General features: G+C 40.7%; 1 pseudogene; it reads right to left on the bottom strand.

Moving 5' to 3' along the window:
* Positions 1-2006: 2006 nt before the first annotated feature.
* LOC147361535 (signal recognition particle RNA) lies at positions 2007-2202 on the bottom strand (annotated as a pseudogene).
* Positions 2203-17582: the final 15380 nt, after the last annotated feature.

Here is a 17582-nt window from a genome sequence, read left to right as displayed (position 1 = left end):
CAAAGAGAATGGAAAACCCTTTAAAAGACTGCTGCACTGAAATGCATCACCCGAGTTTGTAGCCATTGCGAAACATTTCCCCATTGGGGAGAATTACCTCTGATCATCTCCCCTGAGCTGGGAGCCAGGCTGTGGGTACTCCCTGCCTGTGTCATAGACATGCACATATCAGTGTACAAACTCACACTCAAATACATGTTCTGAGGTCAGTATCAGTTTAAAGTCATCCTTGGACCACTCTCTTTGTGACTGGAGTTCACAGTTTCCCCCAGCCCCCCACCACCAATCCCTCAGAAGCAAACGTTTAGGACCTAGACACAACATATTATGTCTCTTCTGTAAACATTCCCTCAGAGGTGCCCCTGTTCTTGACAGGGAGTGAGAGGTTGGAAATAAATAGATTTCTATTGTAATAACCTGTGTTAAAAGGGTTAGGACTTGTGACAGTTGCCATTGTTTCTCTACTTGAGTCCAGTCAAAAGAGCCTTCTTAAATGAGAAAGGCCATCACTTTTCCTGAGAACTAGCGGGCTGAGTAGGTAAGAACATGCTGGATGGGAGCAGAGAGGCATAAAAACAGGGCATCTGTACCTCTATTTGTTATCTTCCAACCAGCCAACAACCAGTTCTCTTCAACAGCTGAAATCTTCCCGCAGAAGGTATGGCAAGAATACAACAGTCACTGTATTTTAGATTCAGGTAAAGGCTGTGTGTCAAAAATTTCATGACAGAAATCTTAAAAATACAGCACTTCAAAAACGCAAACAAAAGCAGCATTTCTTAACTTTGCTCTCAAATCAAATTTTTACAATAACCCTTTGTAAGACATCATGTCATGACAATAGACTCTCCCTTGACTCTGTGGTGAGGCACAGTGTCTCTTATTTTTTGGTACATAGAGCTGATTTTGCCTTCTGTAACTGTTGACTTTTCAGCTGCTGCTATTATATGCATCACTTACACAATAATCAGTTGATTGAAATCTTTATCAGAGTCTACAGTTATTATTGTTAGTGGTGACATGAATCCATGAGATAACACGGGAGCTCAGGAAAAAAGAACAAATATGAAAAGTTAGGGTAGGCATAGCTTGTTAAAAATCCCTGCACATTATTTAGGGAAAACACAGTCATCCTTATGCATCTTTATTGAAAAGTGTACTTAATGCCACACCACCATCCATTTTTTTATTGCATAAATCACTTCTGGGGCTTATTTCTGGGAGCATTTCTCTAGACTCATGTGGTGAATCTACAAGTCTACATTCTATGGAGGCAGAAAGCAAAGAAAAAAAATCTTTCTTCTTGTTTGTGTTCTGAAAGTGGTTCTGTGACAGCTTATCCAATGTGAGAGGTAACAATTACCATGATGATGATCATATGTGTACGGGATTGCGGGGAGCTGCCTGGGAGAACGGGGTCCTTTGTCTGAAGGACACAGCTCTGGGATCTGCCTCAGTCCTTGAGGGTTTGCTTGCAAACATAGCTCTCTGTCCCGCCACCCCAGAGATTAGGCGCTTATTTACTGCAGGCACCTGGAGTTCTGTGCAAACTTCTCACGCACAGGGAAATGTTATCTGGTGTAAGAAATAATAAAAGGGTGCCATTCCCATGCTCTCAAGATTTCTTGTGACTTTCTGTAAGATGTATAGGTCAACCAAGAAAAAATGTCAACTGTCTTGTCTTTCTCACGCTCTTCTGTATAAATATAAGATGCTGAATAAAGTTGGTGTCAGACTGCGTCCCTTCGTGGTCGCCAGGAAGGGGCCAGTGTGGCCGAGCCTGGCTTGCTGACCTGCCCAGAGGGCAGGAGACCCAGGCCAGAGAGTCCACCACGGGCAGACCCCCATGGGCAGACGGACCCTCCGCTCCCCTCTGCACGTGGTACAGGAGCGAAGCGGGACCAAGGGCAGGGGCTCGTGGGGTGAGACTCTGCTCCCTCCTGTACCACGAGCAGAGGGGAGTGGAGGGTCTATCTGCCCATGGGGGTCTGCCCGTGGTGGACCCTCTGGCCTGGTCTCCTGCCCTCTGGGCAGGTCAGCAAGCCAGGCTCGGCCACACTGGCCCCTTCCTGCTCCATTTCCGACCTGGGCCGGTTCACCCCTCCTTAGGCAACCTGGTGGCCCCCCGCTCCCGGGAGGTCACCATATTGATGCCGAACTTAGTGCGGACACCCGATCGGCACGGGATCAGATCAGATCAGATCAGATCAGTCGCTCAGTCGTGTCCGACTCTTTGCGACCCCATGAATCGCAGCACGCCAGGCCTCCCCGTCCATCACCAACTCCCGGAGTCCACTCAGACTCATGTCCATCGAGTCAGTGATGCCATCCAGCCATCTAGCTTACTAATCATAATTTCCTCATAACTTTATTTTTAGTTTAATATTAATATATAAATGCAAACAATGTAACTCCAGCTAACAGAAGCATGGAGACTTGTGAATAAGAAGGAACACCTTCTCCCTCATTTACTGTAAGAATCAGCCCAAATACAGTTTTCTAAAAATCTGCCTTTCTTTTTACTGTCAAAAATAGTGATAGAATCAGAAGAGCATTGGTTTTGGGTTTACAAATAACTGAGTTCAAATCTCAACTCCACTACCTTTTAGTTAGGAATCACATGGAAAGATCATAAAAACTCTGTGATCATCAATTTTTGAGTACTATTATGGGAACAGAGTTTATCACATCTAATTATTATGACAATGATGAGATGACGTGTTTATCCCATGAAGTATTGATTTTTCTTCTACTTTCTCTTCCTCTTCCTCCCCCTCCTTCTCTGCCTCCTCTTCCTCTTTCTCTTTGAAGTGAGGTGCATATGTTAAAATATTCCCCAAATACGCATTTGACACAAAGTGCTAAAGTTTCTCAATCTCTTCCTGCAAAACTTATTCATTAACAACCTTTATGAGTTACATTAAATGAAATAGGTGTGAAAATATCTTGGTATAAGTAGTGTCCAAAAATAGATTTCTTTTCTTACTTTCATTTATTTCTTTGTTAAATTGCACAGCATGGGAACAGCGGCTGCGTGGTGCGGGAGCTACTGTGAGGAGATACCTCACGTCCAAGAACAAAGGAGAAGCTCCAGCAAGATGGTAGGAGGGACGAAATTGTGTTTAGAATCAAGCCCCATACCCACCAGAGATGCTCAGAGGGCTCAAACAAGCCTTTGTGCACCGGGACCCAGAGGCCCACAGCGACTGAGACAGAACTGTGTTTGAGTGTCTCCTGAGGAGGTACGGGTCAGCAGTGGACTGCCACAGGGACAGGGGCTCTGGGTGCAGCAGACCTGGGTATGGCATAAGCCCTCTTGGAGGAGGTCGCCATTGACCCCACCATAGAGCCACCAGAACTTACAGAGGACTGGGGAAACAAACTCTTGGTGGGCACAAAGAAGCCCTTGGGTGCACCAGGACCAGGAGAAAGGAGCAAAGATCCCACAAGAGACTGACCCAGACTTGCCCGTGAGTCTCCAATGGATGCGTGAGTTGGCGGTGGCCTGCTGCAGGACTGGGGGCACTGAGTGTAGCAGTGTGTGCATGGGACTTTTTTAAGGAGGTCACCATTATCTTCATTACCTCCACCATAGTTCGGCCCCAGGTAAATAACAGGGAGGTAACACAGCCCCACCCATCGACAGAAAATTGGATTAAAGATTTACTTAACTTGTTCATCAGAACAAGACCCAATCTCCCCCACCCCCCCAACCACCACCCAGTCAGTCTCTCCCATCAGGAAGCATCCATAATCCTCTTACCTTTCTCCATCAGAGGGTTCAGTTCAGTTCAGTTCGTCACTCAGTCATGTCCGACTCTTTGCGACCCCATGAATAGCAGGACACCAAGCTCCCTGTCCATCAACAACTCCCAGAGTTCACTCAAACTCACATCCATCGAGTCAGTGATGCCATCCAGCCATCTCATCCTCTGTCGTCCCCTTCTCCTCCTGCCCCCAATCCCTCCCAGGATCAGAGTCTTTTCCAATAAGTCAACACTTCGCATAAGGTGGCCAAAGTACTGGAGTTTCAGCTTTAGCATCATTCCTTCCAAAGAACACCCAGGGCTGATCTCCTTCAGAATGGACTGGTTGGATCTCCTTGCAGTCCAAGGGACTCTCAAGAGTCTTCTCCAACACCACAGTTCAAAAGCATCAATTCTTCGGCACTCAGCCTCCTTCACAGTCCAACTCTCACATCCATACATGACCACTGGAAAAACCATAGCCTTGACTAGATGGACCTTTGTTGGCAAAGTAATATCTCTGCTTTTCAATATGCTATCTAGGTTGGTCATAACTTTCCTTCCAAGGAGTAAGTGTCTTTTAATTTCATGGCTGCAGTCACCATCTGCAGTGATTTTGGAGCCCAGAAAAATAAAGTCTGACACTGTTTCCACTGTTTCCCCATCTATTTCCCATGAAGTGATGGGACCGGATGCTATGATCTTCATTTTCTGAACGTTGAGCTTTAAGCCAACTTTTTCACTCTCCTCTTTCACCTTCATCAAGAGGCTTTTGAGTTCCTCTTCACTTTCTGCCATAAGGGTGGTGTCATCTTCATATCTGAGGTTATTGATATTTCTCCCGGCAATCTTGATTCCAGCTTGTGCTTCTTCCAGCCCAGCTTTTCTCATGATGTACTCTGCATATAAGTTAAATAAGCAGGGTGACAATATACAGCCTTGATGTACTCCTTTCCCTATTTGGAGCCAGTCTGTTGTTTCATGTCCAGTTCTAACTGTTGCTTCCTGATAATCTGATCAATCTGATTTCGGTGTTGACCATCTTGTGATGTATAGAGTCTTCTCTTGTATTGTTGGAAGAGGGTGTTTGCTATGACCAGTGCATTCTCTTGGCAAAACTCTATTAGCCATCAGAGGGTAGACAGACTGAATCTGTCTACAGTCCACAATCACAGGAAACTAACCAATCTGATCACATGGACCACAGCCTTGTCTAACTCAATTAAAACTATGAGCCATGCCGTGTAGGGACACCCAAGATGGATGTGTCATGGTGGAGAGTTCTGACAAAACGTGGTCCACTGGAGAAGGGAATGGAAAACCACTTCAGTATTCTTGCCTTGAGAACCCCATGAACAGTATGAAAAGGCAAAAAGATATGACACTGAAAAATGAAGTCCCCAGGTCAGTAGGTGCCCAATATGCTACTGGAGATCAGTGGAGAAATAACTCCAGAAAGAATGAAGAGATGGAGACAAAGCTAAAACAACACCCAGTTGTGGATGTGACTGCTGATGGAAGTCAAGTCTGATGCTGTAAAGAGCAATATTGCATAGGAACCTGGAAAATTAGGTCCATGAATCAAGACAAATTGGAAGTCATCAAACAGGAGATGGCAGGGTGAATGTCAACATTTTAGGAATCAGCAAACTAAAATGGACTGGAATGGGTGAATTTAACTCAGATGACCATTACATCTACTACTATGGGCAAGAATCCCTTAGAAGAAATGGAGTAGCCATCATGGTCAACAAAAGAGTCCAAAATGCAGTACTTGGATGCAGGCTCAAAAACGACACAATGATCTCTGTTCATTTCCAAGGCAAACCATTCAATATCACAGTAATCCAAGTCTATGCCCCGACCAGTAATGCTAAAGAAGCTGAACAGTTCTATAAAGACCTACAAGACCTTCTAGAACTAACACCCCAAAAAGATGTTCTTTTCATTATAGGGGACTGGAATGAAAAAGTAGCAAGTCAAGAAATACCTGGAGTAACAGGCAAATTTGGCCTTGGAGTACAGAATGAAGCAGGGCAAGGGCTAATAGAGTTTTTCCAAGAGAACACACTGGTCATAGCAAACACCCTTTTCCAACAAAACAAGAGAAGACTCTACACATGGACATCACCAGATGGTCAATACTGAAATCAGATTGATTATATTCTTTGCAGCCAAAGATGGAGAAGCTCTATACAGTCAGGAAAACAAGACCAGGAGCTGACTGTGGCACAGACCATGAACTCCTTATTGCCAAATTAAGACTTAAATTGAAGAGAGTAGGGAAAAGCACTAGACCATTCAGGTATGAAAATCAACCCCCTTATGGTTATACAATGGAAATGAGAAATAGATTCAAGGAATTAGATCTGATAGACAGAGTACCTGATGAACTATGGATGGAGATTTGTGACATTGTACAAGAGGCAGGGATCAAGACCATCCCCAAGGAAAAAAATTGCAAAAATGCAAAATGGTTGTCTGCAGAGGCCTTACAAATAGCCATCTCTTCATGGCAAATAGATGGGGAAACAGTGACAGACTTCAATTTTGGGTGCTCCAAAATCACTGCAGATGGTGACTGCAACCATGAAAGTAAAATACCCTTGCTTCTTGGAAGAAAAGTTATGACCAACCTAGACAGCATATTCAAAAGCAGAGACATTACTTTGCCAACGAATGTGCATCTAGTCAAAGCTATGGTTTTTCCTGTGGCCATGTATGGATGTGAGAGTTGGACTGTGAAGAAGGCTGAGTGCCGAAGAATTGATGCTTTTGAACTGTGGTGTTGGAGAAGACTCTTGAGAGTCCCTTGGACTGCAAGGAGATCCAACCAGTCCATCCTGAAGGAAATCAGTCCTGAATATTCATAGCAAGGACTGATGCTGAAGGTGAAACTGCAAAACTTTGCCCACCTGATGCGAAGAACTGACTCATTTGAAAAGACCCTGATTGTGGAAAGATTGAAGGCAGGAGAAGTGTATGACAGAGGATGAGATGGTTGGATGCCATCACTGACTCAATGGACATGAGTTTGAGTGAACTCTGGGAGTTGACGATGGACAGGGAGGCTTGGCATGCTGCTGTCCACATGGTCGCAAAGAGTCGGACACTACTGAGCAACTGAACTGAACTGAACTGATTGTAAAAATGGTGATTTTAGAAAACCATTGAGTGTTTATGCATGTGACCATTTCTACTTCTTTGACTTATTGATAGAGAAAATTGGGATGGTTGGTAAACTTGGCAGTATGAAGGAATATTTCAAACTTTATTATAAAATGTTTATTAGGTGTATTCAAATATCCTAAACACTATTCTAGGCACCAGAAATAGAGTGAACCAGATAGATAAAGCTCCTGCCTTATGGAGTGGTATTTTAGAGTCAATGAGGCAGAAAATACACAGAGAAGCAACACATAAATTAATGGCTAGGAAAAAGTTTAGATAGTCGTGACTTTTTTTAAGTATTATAAAAATTGAGAGCTAGAAAATAACATCTTATAAAAATTGCACTGGATCCATTAATACCTTTTGAATAATCTTATGTCACTGTCTTAACGAATCTTTTTTTCTTTCCTAGTTTTTAGCAATAATTTTTAAGGCACTACAAATGATGATTTCAGTTAATGTTTTCACTCAACAAATGAATAAATCTAGTACTCTTGCCTGGAAAATCCCATGGACAGGGGAGCCTGGTGGGCTTCAGTCCATGGGGTCGCAAAGAGTTGAACACGACAGAGCGACTTCACTTCACTCACTTCACTCACTTCACACTTTATCACTGGAGAAGGAAATGGCACCCCACTCCAGTATTCTTGCCTGGAGAATCCCATGGACAGAGGAGCCTGGTGGGCCATGGTCCATGGGTCGCAGAGAGTTGGACACGACTAAAGTGACTGAGCATGCACTACTATTTAGGACTCCTGGTTAGACTCTTAAAAATTTTTTTGATTAAAAAATATTTTTAATTGCTGCTGCTGCTGCTGCTGCTAAGTCGCTTCAGTTGTGTCCAACTCTGTTCGAACCCATAGACGGCAGCCTACCAGGCTCCCCCATCCCTGGGATTCTCCAGGCAAGAATACTGGAGTGGGTTGCCATTTCCCTCTCCAATGCATGAAAGTGAAAAGTGAAAGTGAAGTCACTCAGTCGTGTCCAACTCTTTGCAACCCAATGGACTCTAGCCCACCAGGCTCCTCTGTCCATGAGATTCTTCAGGCAAGAATATGGAATGGGTTGCCATTTCCTTCTCCAATAGTTAATTTAGTTAATACAATCTTGTGCTAGTTTCAAGGGAATAGCAAAGTGATTCAGTTATACATATAGACACTTAATAAAACCTATTACATCCCTGCTCACCTGAGGTTGTTTCTCTCAGAAACACCTAATCAAAGAGGAGTCTGATTTTTCCCAGGAGGTATAGTAATATGAGTAATGTCTCCACTTTCTTCCCAAATCCACCAGAACTTAGAAAAAATCTGTTATTTAAGGAAAGATTTCAACACACTGGAGCCACCCTATTTTTTTTATCCTTGTTATAAAGTTAACTTCCTTTCATGTTTGTCTTCCCAGTCATCTCTTCTTTCCCATAATTTCTCCCTCAAGCTTTTCCATTTTAAATTCTGGAGCAAATATTTCTTCATTTATTTCATGGGGAATAAATGAGTTTAAAATAATCACCCACTACTTTAAACATAATTTCCACTGATTTTCACCTCCCGAATCCTTGGTTCTCGCCTGAGGAAACCACTTACCTGTGTAGCCCTGCAGTGCAGATGTGAGTCATACTCAACATTGCATGTCTCTTCAGAGCAGGAAGCTGGGCATGCAAATCCTTTTCAATTTTTAATGCACCTTTCAGAATATTTCTCCTCTACTCCGTGAATCTCATGTTAACTTGCTTCACGTACTCTATTCTTCATTCCTGTTCCCAGAGGAATTCTATCTTTATGTTACTTGACCACTTGAAGATTTGACAATGACTTTCCACTGTCTTTCTGGCTATGACCTTTAGGTTGTTGTTATTTCTCTTTATTCTGTTCATCCCTTGAACTGTTCATCTGCCAAGGCCAGAGATGTGAGCATGCTTCTTGAATTCTTCATGTCTCTCATCACCAGTTTGGGTTGGTCTTTAAAAACCAAACCAAACCAACCAACCAGCAAACAAAAACAGGGTAGACATAGGTTTTGTTTGCATATACATTTTGTTTTATTTCAGTAAATTTCAAAGTCTGGTCTAAGCCCAAGTGGATAACATCTGTGATCCTTTTACTTTCTTTGTTTAGTAACTTAGGTCTTCAATGTAATGTGTAAAATGAGATTTGGCAATAATAATAATAGCCATGGGTAATAGAATAGTAAATACGCCCAGTGATACAAAATATGCACCTGGGAAAGACAAGCTGGGGGTCTTCCACCAGGAGATCTCTCAAGCTGGCCTCACTTTTAACTGTTGCTGTTGTTCAATCGATAAGTCATGTCTGATTCTTTGCCATCCTACGGACTGCAGCACACCAGGCTTCCCTGTCCTTCACTTAGCAGCTAAGTTGCTCCAGTTGTGTCTGACTCTGTGTGACTCCATAGACGGCAGCCCACCAGGATCCCTCGTCCCTTGGACTCTCCAGGCAAGAACACTGGAGTGGGTTGCCATTTCCTTCTCCAAGGCATGAAAGTAAAAAGTGAAAGTGAAGTCACTCAGTTGTGCACCCCAAGAGGCTCCTCCGCCCATGGGATTTTCCAGGCAAGAGTACTGGAGTGGGGTGCCATTGCCTTCTCCATGTCCTTCACTATCTCCTGTAATTTTCTCAAACTCATATCCATTGAGTCAGTGATGCTGTCACTTTAATTAATTTGTCATAATTCAGTATCTGGCTCTTTATCTACAGTGTCTGGAATCTAATTTTGTCTGCACCTATAGTCATGGCCCCAACTCTCACAGACTCAGGTTACTCAAGTTCAGGAGTTTGCTTTCTACAGTCAAGGTTCCTATGTCTTATCTGCATGGTTATAGCTGTCACATGAACTGGACACAGGGTTCAATGTTGGTAGTGCATTTGCTCCATGATTAAAGCCACAAGGGGACATCACTAGGATTGGAAAGAAAAGTGTGGGTTTTGGTATCAGAGGCATAGGAAACATACCTTCTTTCATGTATCTCCAAACTAGATCAGCTTTATCCTTGGGACCTGAATGATCTGTGAATGGACTAAGATTCCCTCTTTTCCAGGGTGATATATGATGGGAAATGCCAGACCGGCTGCTCTGACACTCCTTTCTCTTCTCTATGGCATTTCTCCAGGTAGAGCCTCTTACACCCACTCGGGCAAACACTGCTTTATTTTGCCACATTAATAAATTAGACCAGGTTGCAATGAAATCTTCTTGGCCTGCAGCTCTTCCTTAGGGTGTTACATAGTTTTATTTTGATCTGAGTCATATGACAGGAAACTTATATACCACTTAATCCTCAATCCTTTGGGATTCCTTAGTGTTGTTACCCTTATGTAATGAAAAGAAAATCATGCACACAGAGCTTTTTATACTTGATAAAACGCTTTTCATTCCTTTTTCCAGTTTTTAAATCATAATGATAACTTGAGCTTGGTTCAGAATAAGTTGTTATTTTCTCGTTTTACAAATGAGCCAGTAAAGACATTAGGATAAAGTGGGAAATTGAACTTGCTTTCAAGTATAATAGCCAAAGCAGGGAATTCTGGCCAACTGATCTGAATGGAAGATGGGTTTGGCTATCTTCATTTGTTAAACATGATTATAACCAGATTCCCACTCAGTTTAGTGTGTGTCTGTACACACACACACACACACACACACACACACACACGTCTTTTTCTTCTTAATTGTCCTTGATAGAAACAGAAAGAGCAGATAAAGGCCAGTGTATGAGGCGCTGTCAGGAGCACAGTTGCGGATGTGAAGTTTTGCTTGTTGCGGTCTCCATTCTCACCTTTTTTTTCATCTACAGTGAATCTTAATCTTCAGATATCTTGGACCCAGTTTTCTGATGCAGTCACTCATCTTTTTCTTTTCATACCACTTTTTTTCAACTTACCACTTAGTTTGGTTATGGCCTCACCTAAGGAAGTAACATGGAAACAAATCCTCCCAAACAGCTACATCTTCTTTTTGTTCTATATAATAAGATGAACATAATCTCTGGTAAAATTCATAGATATACTTTCCATATTAGACAAAAAAAACCATTATTAAGCATATAATAAAATTACAAATATTAAAAATAGTAAAGTCTTTTAATCTACTTTTCCACTCTTCATTTCTCATTATCAGTAAGATTGTGATTATATATCCATAAATGACATCTCCTATATAGTTATTTCATCTATATTAGCATCAACAAACTACAGTGTACACATACATACCAGTGTACACATACATACCAGTTTGAAACTTCCTTCTAAAAATGAAAAATGGGGAGTTTGTGTTTATCTTATGGTATGGTGAGATGGATCACATGCTAGGCTTTGGTATAAGTACCAACATGTCATTAACTCATGTAACTACACTGAAATTTAAACTGACAAAAGTTATATAGATACTACACAAGGTGATTAAAATGAGACAAGAGGAGGATTTCTGAATAAGTACAGAGAATCCTGTGCTTAAATATGTAATATATTTTAACCTTGGCTTTTATATATGCCACCTTTGAATCAATTTGAGCAGTTAAACAGCTTTATTAATCAAAGAGATTGGATTCTCAGAGATTGCATCATACTTAGAAAAAAGTTTCTAAGCTAACAGAGGACAGAAATTTCACTTTATGTAGTATTTTATAACATTGGTGAACTTTTTATGTATTTGTGTATCAATAATTTCTGACTTTTGAGAATCTTAAAAGATACTTATAATTTCATTTATAATAGCATCATAAAAAATAAAATACTTAGGAATAAATTCAGAAAAAGAAATACAAAACTTCTACTCTGAAAATTATAAAACATTGTTGATAAAAATTTTTTAATCTAAATAAAATATACCCTGTTCATGGATCAGATGATATAACATTCCTTAAATTGTAATAATCCATAAACTATCTTACAGAATCAATGAAATCCCTATCAGAATCTCACTAGCTTCCTGGTGGAAATTGAAAAGTTGATTCTAAAATGCATATGGATTTTCAAGGAACCCAGAATAGCCAAAAGTATGCTAAAAAAGAAGAATCAAGTAAGAGATTTCAAAATTACTATAAGGTAACAATAATCAAATGGTGTGGTAAAGTGTAAGGATAAACATATATTTCAGTGAAATAGAGTTGAAAGTTAAGAAAGAAGTTCATGCATACATCAAAATTCTCCAGCCAGGCTTCAGCAATATGTGAACCGTGAACTTCCAGATGTTCAATCTGGTTTTAGAAAAGGCAGAGGAACCAGAGTTCAAATTGCCAACATCCGCTGGATCATCAAAAAAGCAAGAAAGTTCCAGAAAAAGATCTACTTCTGCTTTATTGACCATGCCAAAGCCTTTGACTGTGTGGATCACAATAAACTGTAAAATTCTTCAAGAGATGGGAATACCAGACCACCTGACCTGCCTCTTGAGAAACCTAATTGCAGGTCAGGAAGCAACAGTTAGAACTGGACATGGAACAACAGACTGATTCCAAATAGGAAAAGATTATTACGTCAAGGCTGTATATTGTCACCCTGATTATTCAACTTCTATGCAGAGTACATAATGAGAAAAGCTGGGCTGGAAGAAGCACAAGCTGGAATCAAGATTTCTGGGGAAAATATCAATAACCTCAGATATGCAGACAACACCACCCTTATGGCAGAAAGTGAAGAAGAACTAAAAAGCCTCTTGATGAAAGTGAAAGAGGAGAGTGAAAAAGTTGGCTTAAAGCTCAACATTCAGAAAACTAAGATCATGGCATCTGGTCCCATCACTTCATGGGAAATAGATGGGGAAACAGTGGAAACAGTGTCAGACTTTATTTTGGGGGGCTCCAAAATCACTGCCGATGGTGACTGCATGAAATTAAAAGACGCTTACTCCTTGGAAGGAAAGTTATGACCAACCTAGAGAGCATATTCAAAAGCAGAGACATTACTTTGTCAACAAAGGTCCGTCTAGTCAAAGCTATGGTTTTTCCAGTAGTCATGTATGGATATGAGAGTTGGACTATAAAGAAAGCTGAACGCTGAAGAATTGATGCTTTTGAACTATGGCGTTGGAAAACTCTTGAGAGTCACTTGGACTGCAAGGAGATCCAACCAGTCTATCCTAAAGGAGATCAGTCCTTGGTGTTCATTGGAAGGACTGATGTTGAAGCCTAAACTCTAATACTTTGGCCACCGGATATGAAGAGCTGACTCATTGGAAAAGACCCTGATGCTAGGAAAGATTGAGGGCAGGAGGAGAAGGGGACGACAGAGGGTGAGATGGCTGGATGGCATCACTGACTCGATGGACATGGGTTTGAGTGAACTCCAGGAGTTGGTGATGGACAGGGAGGCCTGGTGTGCTGCAGTTCATGGGGTCACAAAGAGTTGGACACGACTGAGCAACTGAAATGAACGGAACTGAATACATCTGTGGTCAAATGATTTCTGATAAGGGTACCTTGACCTTTTGATGAGGAAAGAAAAGCATTTCAACAAACCATGCAGAGGTAACTGGGTTAGTCTCTTACTAACCAGAATAAGATTGGACCCTTATCTCACTGCATATTTAAAAATTAACTCCAAATGGATCAATGACCTAAACGTGAGAGCTAAAACTATAACAATTTTGGGAGGAATCATGTGGCTAAATATTCATGACATGTTCAGCAGATTCCTAGATATGAGACCAAAAGCATAAACCACAAAAGAAAAATAGATAAATTGGACTTCATCAAAATTAAAAATTTTGTGTTTCACAAAACACCATCAATAAAATGAAAATATAACCCATAGAGGGGTTGAAAATATTTGCAAGTCATATATATGAGAGTACATCAAGAGAAACCCTGGGCTGGAAGAAGCACAAGCTGGAATCAAGATTGCCGGGAGAAATATCAATAACCTCAGATATGCAGATGACACCACCCTTATGGCAGAAAGTGAAGAAGAACTAAAAAGCCTCTTGATGAAGGTGAAAGAGGAGAGTGAAAAAGTTGGCTTAAAGCTCAACATTCAGAAAACGAAGATCATGGCATCTGGATCCATCACTTCATGGGAAATAGATGGGGAAACAGTGGAAACAGTGTCAGACTTTATTTTTCTGGGCTCCAAAATCCCTGCAGATGGTGACTGCAGCCATGAAATTAAAAGACGCTTACTCCTTGGAAGGAAAGTTATGACCAACCTAGATAGCATATTCAAAAGCAGAGACATTACTTAGCAACAAAGGTCCATCTAGTCAAGGCTCTGGTCTTTCCTGTGGTCGTGTATGAATGTGAGAGTTGGACTGTGAAGGAGGCTGAGTGCCGAAGAATTGATGCTTTTGAAGTGTGGTGTTGGAGAAGACTCTTGAGAGTCCCTTGGACTGCAAGGAGATCCAACCAGTCCATTCTGAAGGAGATCAGCCCTGGGATTTCTTTGGAAGGAATGATGCTAAAGCTGAAACTCCAGTACTTTGGCCACCTCATGCGAAGAGTTGACTCATTGGAAAAGACTCTGATGCTGGGAGGGATTGGGGGCAGGAGGAGAAGGGGATGACAGAGGATGAGATGGCTGGATGGCAGCACTGACTCGATGGACATGAGTCTGAGTGAACTCTGGGAGTTGGTGATGGACAGGGAGGCCTGGCGTGCTGTGATTCATGGGGTCGCAAAGAGTCGGACACGACTGAGCGACTGATCTGATCTGATCTGATATATGATAAGAGATTTGTATGTACAAATTGTATATACAATTAAAAACCCTTAAGATTCAATAATAAAAGATAATAACCCAGTTAAGAATGGGCAAAGAATCTGAATTGACATTTCTCCAAGGAAGTTGTACAAATGGCCAAGAAGCACATGGTAAAAAGGCTCAATACCATTAGTTTTCAGTGCAAGTCAAAACCACATAAATACTACATCACACCCAGTAGGATGGCTAGAATAAAAATCTGGAGAGAAAGAATGTTGATGAGGAAGCAGATAATCAGAATTCTCATACATTGTTGGTTGGGATGTAAAATGGTGCAGCTACTGTCAAAAACAGTCCGGCAGTTCCTCAATCAATTATATGCAGTCACCATAGGACCTAGGAATTCCACTCCTAGATAACTATTGGGGGGAAAAATGAAAACATATGTCCACACAAACCTTAAATACGAAGTTTATAGCATCATTATTTATAACAGCTGAAAATGAAGTCGCTCAGTCGTGTCTGACTCTTTACGACCCCATAGACTGTTAGCCTACTAAGCTCCTCCGTCCATGGGATTTTCCAGGCAAGAGTACTGGAGTGGGTTGCCATTTCCTTCTCCAGGGGAATAATAGCCAAAAGGTGTAAAGAAATCAATGTCCATCAGCAAACAAATGAATAAAAACCAAATGTATATGTATACAATGGAATGTTACTTAGCAGTAGAAGGAAATGAAGTGCTGATACATGTCATGAGCCTTGAAAACAAAATTCATATAAATTTCCAGACTAGGTAATTTATAGGACCAGAAAGGAAATTAGTGGTTTGTTTAGGGCTGGAGATGAGTGGGGCTGGAAAATAGGTTGGTGATAGCTAAAAGGTACAGTTTCTTTTTGAAGTGATGAAAATTTTCTAAAATTGACTGTGGTGACAGTTGTACATATCTGTGCATATAGTAAAAACCATTGAATTTTATACTTTAAATGAATGATTGTGTGGAATGTGCATTTATATCTCAATAAAACTCTCAAAAAAGATAATTACTCATTAGGTGATTAAGAATGGCCCCCAAATTTATTATGATTGAACATAAACCATATTCAGCTTTTTTTTAAAAGATAAAACCAATTAGAATTACATTGACTTGTTTGGTTTTAGAAAACTTGAAGAAAAATGACCCATTTATCACCTGCAGATAGGAGACTGGGCTATTTAAAACCATTAAGCGAAATCCTAAAAAATCCTTTCACAGAATTGAAAGGACTCACTTCCCTTTAATTTTGCAGCGCAAAACACGGTGACTTTCACATCTCTTTCCATCTCTATGTCAAGAGAACTTTGTCATGACAAACTCCTATAGGAAATTCTTGAATGACTTTCAGTTGTGCCCAGGAGAAAAACCAACTTCTGAATAACTATTACTCATCTTTGAGAACTGACATAGACAGCCCTTGTCCTCTCTACCGATACTGGGCTTGATGCTCTCCCTAAATGCTCTCCAGAGACACCATCATGCTCATCAGACTGAATTGTTATTTCCAGAAGATTAACTTTATTTTTTTAGTTCAGTGACTCTTGATTTATTATTTTATTGTTAGCATGTATTGCAATGTCTGTCACAAAATGTGTGCTTAATCAATGTTTTCGAATGAAGGAATAATTGTGACAAAAGGCTACAATACGAAGATGCCATTTGATCAGCATATCACCAATTACCTAATTTTTAGGCATGGAATTAAAAACTGTGTCTCTTCAGTATTTCTTATTACAGTTCTACCACGAAGAAAACTAAAATACATACCTCATTTAACAAAACAGTGTCTTTTCACATGACTTGCTGAATGTTGAATAAGAAATCCAATCTATAAACCCCGACTGCTAACCGCCAGCTGTATGAAGAGCAATAGAGTTACTAATACCTGACAATGTAAAACGTAAGTGAGATTTTCCAGACTTGATTTTGTGAGCTCCGGCAGAAAGGGCACGTCGTCTTTTTATCCCTGTTGTCTGCCACAGGGCTGAATCTCTAGCAGTGTGGAGGAGGGATAGGACATGATAGAAAGTAAGAGCAAAATTTAAGATCTATTAACATATCACTCAATATGAGTTGAGTTACAGTTTCCGACTTTGCCTTTTGTAAAGCAGAAACTTTGAATTTTATTGAGGATTCCAGTTGTTTCTCTTGCTACGCGATTCAGTTACTTGCCGTATTTCCTTTAGTGCGTGCGCGTGCGCACTTAGTTGTGTCCAGCTCTTTGTGATCCTATGGACTGTAGCCCGCCCGGCTTCTCTGTTCATGGAATTTTTCAGGCAAGAGTCCTGGAGTGAGTTGCCATTTCCTCCTCCAGGGGATCTTCTTGACCCAGGAATAGAACCTGCGACTCCAGCGTCTCCTGCATTGGCAAGTGAATTCTTTACCACTGTGCCGCCTGGGGGTCCCGTATTTCCTCAGGCTTGTATTAGAAAGAGAAATTGTGATTTAGCCAAAATTCTGGTCCGTATTTTTATAGTTATTAGTAATTTTTCTTTCTAATACAAGTCCGAGAAAGGACTTTAATTAACATGGGAATTTTATGCCACACTCAATCATTGAATCATTATTTTTTGTGTGCACTTAATTGCCTTGTTTAATGGGTCATATATATTCTCATGTATTTTTAATTTCATTATTCAAATTTTCTTAAATTTACATTAATGAATTACCTTACTTTTTATAATCAAATTATTTTTTTTGTTGTTGTGGTGGTGCTCTATTAAAGCCCCAAAGAAGCATTTTTTAAAAAAAGATTGGTAATTTTAATGGTACATACATACTACCTTCAAATTTAGTAATTGTTTTTCAGAAAACAGAGGATCAGGTAATATTTCAGAAACCTCAGCCCTTTACAAACAGCAATTGGATTTCATGAATGAGTGCATTTGAAAAATTTCATGTTTCTAGTTTTCAGTTTCATCACAACAGTTTTTCTCATTCCTTATTGTTTCTTTATCTGATTCAGGAAGTTGGAAGAGATG

The sequence above is a fragment of the Bos grunniens genome, chromosome 12 (assembly GCF_055505025.1).
Source record: "Bos grunniens cultivar Pamir isolate PY7600 chromosome 12, Bosgru_T2T1.0, whole genome shotgun sequence".
In the NCBI taxonomy this organism is placed as follows: Eukaryota; Metazoa; Chordata; class Mammalia; order Artiodactyla; family Bovidae; genus Bos; species Bos grunniens.
The sequence above is the reverse complement of the archived record's forward strand: the minus strand, read 5'-3'. Positions and strand labels throughout refer to the sequence as shown.